Source organism: Antechinus flavipes, chromosome 1 (genome assembly GCF_016432865.1).
Source record: "Antechinus flavipes isolate AdamAnt ecotype Samford, QLD, Australia chromosome 1, AdamAnt_v2, whole genome shotgun sequence".
In the NCBI taxonomy this organism is placed as follows: domain Eukaryota; kingdom Metazoa; phylum Chordata; class Mammalia; order Dasyuromorphia; family Dasyuridae; genus Antechinus; species Antechinus flavipes.
In genome coordinates this window covers 720,354,880-720,361,382 of record NC_067398.1, presented here as the reverse complement: position 1 = coordinate 720,361,382, position 6,503 = coordinate 720,354,880, and positions in this window count along the sequence as shown.

Here is a 6,503-nt window from a genome sequence, read left to right as displayed (position 1 = left end):
CATTTTTCTGCCCAGGTGTTGCAGAATGTGATCGGGGTTTTAGAAATCACTTGGGATCTCCACACCCCTTGGCATCCTCCTTCTTCTGGGAAAGTAGAAAGGATGAATCAGGAAATAAAAAGGCGAGTGACTAGATTATGTTTAGAGACCCAACTACCTTGGACTAAATGTCTGTGGTCAGAATCAGAACCAAGCCATGTAGAGATATTGGACTTTCACCTTATGAATTATTGTATGGTCATCCTCTCCAGGCTTATCCTATGGGAAACTGGGACCCTATCTTAGAGAGAAAGGATTTATTTCTTAAGAGATGTGAAATCATTGCTAAAACTTCTTCTTTTTTTTTTTTTACAAGAACTTCAACAAAAGGGTTAATAGCTCAGACTCCTCTAGGTTTCCCTGTTCACAGAATTCAGGTGGAGATTGGGTGTTGATCCGTTCCTGGAAGGATGTGAAGCTGACTCCGTCCTGGGACAGACCTTACCAGGTGACACTGACCTCTCGGACACTGCTATTCGCAGCCAGGAATGAGGCTGGACACACCACACCAGAACAAAAGCACCTGTGGCGCCACCTTTATCCGAGTGGACAGTTGAAGATGGGGAGACCTCAAATTACATTTGAGGAGGGGACATCCACTGAATGGGACACAAATTCTGAATCCAGTGCATTGTAACTGTATGACTTTTCTTACATTAATTACTTTGGGAATTACTTTGGGAAACTCTCATGGGGCTTTCCTTTAGCTTTGGGTCTGCCTATCTTCTCATGATAGCCATAGAAAACAGACCTTTATCTTCCAGAGATGAGAACCAGTTCCTTCTGCTCATGTAGAATATAGGGAGAACTTTTAACTTATCAAATTGTTGGCTCTGTGGTGGATCCCAACGACTGAGCTAATGGCCATGGCTACCTATCCCCTTAAGCCCAGCCTGGATCCTTACTAACTGACCCCAAATTCATAATGGGACTGATTTCTGGAACTTAGAAGAGAAACATCAGTTCCCATTGACAGAAGATAGGATTTGTTAAACAGGGCAAAGTTTGAAGCTGGGAAATAGTGAACGTGAATGGACTTAAGTCTGGACAAGGTAAAAGACTTTCCTTATCTTGCAGTGGACACTGCAGTCATCGTTTGGAGCTCTTGGGAGCTCTCGTACAATTCCTTAGGAATTGCTGCGGATTGACAAAAGGCTTTCTTTTGTCTGCTCTGTCTCTAGGAAACACAAGGAGGCTGCAAGGATTTGGAAAACTAAGTTTTTACCTGTCTAGACATCCATGGGGTTGGTACCATGTCACCCCAGGGACACCTGGGAAACATGGGACTCTGTTTCCCACATTTTGGAGTACCTCTATCCTAATAGGTCAATGGCCAGTTGCCAATTGTAGGAGGAAGGAGCAGGGTTTATGGAAATGTCAGTATGTCACCTTTGTAGTAGGAGGTCCCTTAGGGACGAGAGACCAGCAATATTACCCTTTTACAAGGAATACTTCAGACATAGTTTTGAGGGAACAACCTGTTCTAAGGGAAATGATTGGATCTGTGGCTTAATTGCTTATATTCACCTACCTCTTAATTGGACAGGGATTTGATATATTGGACTAATAAGGCCAAAATTTTTTTTTCTTCCTGAATAGGCAAACCATTATTTAAAGATTCAGTTGTACGATGATTTGGGAAGAGAGAAATGGGGTTTAAATACTTCCATTACTCAGACTGGAGATTGCAAATGGTTGGGGTGACACCTGGCCTCCAGAAAGAATAGTTAAAGAGTATGAGCCAGCCACTTGGGCTCAAGATGGAAGTTGGGGATATAGAACCCCAATATATATATTGAACAGGATAATTAAGCTTCAAGCAGTTGTAGAGATTAACACCAATCAGACACCTGAGGCACTAGATTTTTTGGCTGACCAAGCTACTCAAACAAGAGAGGCTGTTTTACAACAGTCTTGTGCTGGGTTATTTTTTATCTGAATAAGGGGAAGTTTGTGTGAAATTAAATTTGTATATTTGTTGTATAAAGATGACAATGGAAATGTAGTAAAAAGTCATTAAAAACATTAGAAAACTTGCTCATGTTCCTGTACAGACCTGGACCTCACCATTCAATACTTCCTGGTGGTCCTGGTTTGGGGGAAGCTGGTGGAAGCAGCTCCTTTGGTTTGGCCTTGTAGCTCTCAGTAGTGTTATATTACTCCCTATCTGCATACCTTGTTTGATCCAATTGATAACTAGAAGAGTCCAAAACTCATTACCTCGAATGATTAGGTTGAAAGAGAAAGCTGAAGGGTCTGTTAGATTGATGGTGTTAAAAAGACAAGGGTGGGAGCCGGTGGTCCAAGGAGACCAACAGGAACCAGAAGGGGATGAAGAATTCGATAGGGAATGTGAAGTTATGCTACAAGAATTTGAAGAGATCTCAGTGTATAAATAAGAGGAGGGATTGAAGGAGATAAGGTGAGATCTTTCAAGACACTTGTGAAAATCAATAAAGCTTCATCTGTTTCAAAGTTTGAGTAAGCCTGAAGGACTTTAAGCATTAAGTCAAGGGCATACTTAAAGTGTCTCCTCCCTGCTATCCTCCTAAGGGCATACTTAAGTCCCCTTCTTATTATCCTCTCTATTTCAACCAAATATGGGCAACTATGTACTTATTGGTCAAGTTCAATTTCTTGGGTAATTCCTGCATTTAGAATGTAAGATCCTCAGCCAATAAAGATGAAGGTCAGTGGTGGGAGGGTGCTTCCTCCTACCATATAAAATACCATATAAATGTAGGCTGTTCCTTTAAACAGTAGAAGCAATTGATATCCGAACCAGCAAGGTGTTGCAGCCACCATACTTAATGGGGAAGGGGGATTAGATCACTTGACAAGGTCCCTCTCCCACCAGTCCTCTCCCAAGACTGTGTGGGTCAGAAACCATTTAATAAAAAAACTGGAGAGATCTGTAGAAGCAAAGCAAAGTTTATTCTATGTTCTCGAGAATCTGGCGTTCCACCCATCGAGCAGACAATGGAAGGGAGGAAGCACTGTAGGGGGCAGGGTCAATGCTTTTAATCCCTAACCCAAATACCCCCTCCCACCACTGACCCTCATCCTTATTGGCTGAGGATCTTACATTCTAAACTCGAGAACTACCCAAGAAATTGAATTGTTGACCAATAAGTACATAGTTGCCCATATTTGGTTGAAATAGGGAGGATGACAAGATGGGGACTTAAGTATGCCCTTAGGAGAATAGCAGGGAGGAGACACTTTAAGTATGCCCTTGACTTAATGCTTAAAGTCCTTCAGGCCTACTCAAACTTTGAAATAGATGAAGCCTTACTCGATTTTCACAACTGTCTTGAAAGATCTCACAGGTGACCTTATCTTGTTCACTGACTTCCAGTTGCCCAAGTCGAATTTTCAACGAATTACTTTCTTCTTTAAGATTGTGTATCTTCATTTCTAGTTGGTTAACTTTTCCCCCATAATCTTTTTGTTTTTCTTGGATTTTTTCCCTTAGTTTTTCCTCAATCTCATTTGATTTTTGAAGTCTTTTTTGAGGTCTTCTATAAATTTTTTTCTGGGCAGATATAACTACTTAACATTATTCTTTAGGATAAAAAAGCTATTTTGCTCTACTGTCCTCCTCTGAAGATGAACCCCAACCTTCCCTATTCCCATAGTAAATTTCTGTAGTTGGGTTCTTTCTTCTTTGTTCACTTTTTTTTAAAAGAGAATTTTCATTGTAAATACCACTAATCCTTGGGTGCCTCTAACTTCAACTGTCTCCTCTGACCTGGAACCCCCAACCAAAAACTCCATCCTCCTGCAAATGCTTACAACCAGCAGCATCCTTTGGCGCTGCTTCTACACTTATCTGCTATGCTGGTGCCTTCTTGCCCAGGGCCACATCTCAGCGACATAGCTGGGTCTGGCTTTCCTAATTAGCTAAGGTCCCCTCAGTTCTTTCCAGACTAAGACCTCTAATTCCCAAGAGGTGAAAGTTCCTGTCATTTGGGATATGGCTGCCTTTCAACCCAGCTAGCCCCAGGACTTCCAACTTGCTGGTTTCTGGAGAGGTAGTCTGTGAAGGTGTTTACACTCCACTTGGGTTAAAGCTAGATTCTGGGATCTCTCTTAGAGACCCCTATAGTGTCCCAAGTTTTACTTGTTTTGCACCAGTTTATATTTGCCTTGAGACCCAATTTTGTTTTGTATGGGGGAAATCTGGAGAACCTGTAATTTTCTGACCTATTCCAGCATCTTCCCAGAATCCTCCCCCTATCAAACTTAAAGAAGAGTTAGTATTCATATTTAACAAATTATTCTCAAAAATGGAGAAAACTCTTCCAGAATCCTTTTATGAAATAAATATTATCCTAATTCCTAAACCGAGGAAAGATAAAACACAGTGAGAAAATTCTAGACCAATATCATTAATAAAACAATAATGTCAAACAAAATTCTATCAGCAATTACAGATAATTTATCCAAGAAATCTTTCATTATGATCACTTGGGATTTATAATAGAAAGGTAAGAATAGTTCAACATTAGTAAAACAATGAGTACAGTTAATCATATTAAAACCAGACCATTTTAAACTACATGATCATAATAGGTATAGAAAAAGCTTCTTTTATGCTTCATTTATGCTAAACTCGACAAAGTATAGGTATCAAGGGATCTTTTTAATATCATAAAAATAATTTATCTAAAATCAAAAGTAATCATCATACATAATTGGAATATATCATAACACTTTCCAACAAACACAGAAGTGAAACAGGAATGTCTACTCTCCCCACTCTTATTTGATATAATTCTGAAGAAGCTATCGGTAGCAATAAGACATGAAAAAGGAATTAAAGGAAAAAAGATAAGTAAAGAGGAGACAAAATTATCTCTGTTTGCCAATGATATGATGTTTTATTTGGGACATTTCAAAGAATAAGCAAAGATATTAATTAAGACTGGATAATAGCATTAGCAAAGTTGCACCAGAATAAATTCTAAAAAAAATCAACAGTATTTCTATATAGTAATAATAAAATATAAGAAGCAATCATAAAAAGAGAAATCACATTACAAATAATATAACAGGTGTAAAATATCTAGGAATCAACCTCCCAAAGCAAACAAAAGACTTGTGTAGATTAGATTACTAAGCACTCCTTAAAGAATGAAAAGATAACATATATAGGGAAAAATATTTAGTGCTTCTGGCTAGGCCATACCAATGTAATAAAAGTGACAATCCTACCCAAATTAATTTATCCTTTAATACCAATCTAATTACCAAAAGGTTACTTTATAGAGCTTGATAAAATAACAATTTTCACTTGAGAAACAAAAGATTTAAAATATCAGAGAAAAAAAATAAAAAAGAAGGAAGCATGAAAAAGGGATAATCCTTTCAGACCTCAAACTATATTATCAAGCAGTAGTCCTGAAAACCACCTGGTATCAATTTAAAAACAGAGATAGCTCAATGGAACAGACTAGACATAAGAAATCCAAAAACAATAGAACTTAATAACTCAGTGTTTAATAAAATGGAAAACATAGGCTATCTAGGAGAAAAATCCCTATTTGACTTAACAAAAACTTCTTGGAAAACTGGAAAGCAGTCTGGCAGAAATTAGGTTTAGACCCACACCTTATACCACAATGTACTTTATATTCCACAATACACTCTAAATGGATTCATGATGTTAATGTTAAAGATCATACTATAAAGAAAATTAGAAGCGAACAGATCATGTACCTCTCCCAGCTATGGGTAAGAGATATATTCTTAAAAACAAAAGATAAAGGCAATAATTAAAGTTAATATAATTAATTTTGCTCATTTGAAACTGAAAAGCTTCTGTACAAATAACATGAATGCATTGAAGGTGACAGGAAATGGTCAAATGGAAAGAAAATTATATTAAAATTTTCTGATAAGATCTGGTAGACACACGTGTATTTCAGGGCAGTTAGAGAATTTGGCCTGGAGTCAGGAAAAACCCGAGTTCAGATATGGCTTCAGACATTTTACTAACTGTGTGACATTAGGCACCATGGATTATATTATAGTTCATGGGCTCATGAAGAGTCAGACGTGACTGAACAACTCAATAACTTTGCCTCTGTGTGTGTGTGTATGTAACAGCCATTCCTCAATGGATGAATGGTCAAAGGATATGAATAAATAGTTTTTTTTTTAATTTAATAATAACTTTGTATTGACAGAATCCATGCCAGGATAATTTTTATACAACATTATCCCTTGCAATCGCTTATGTTTCGTTTTTTCCCCTCCTTCCCTCTACCCCCCCCCCCCCCCAAGATGGCAAGCAGTCCTATATATGTTAAATATGTTGCAGTATATCCTAGATACAATACATATTTGCAGAACCGAACAGTTCTCCCGCTGCACAGGGAGAATTGGATTCAGAAGGTAAAAATAACTCGGGAAGAAAATCAAAAATGCAAATAGTTCACATTCATTTCCCAGTATTCCTT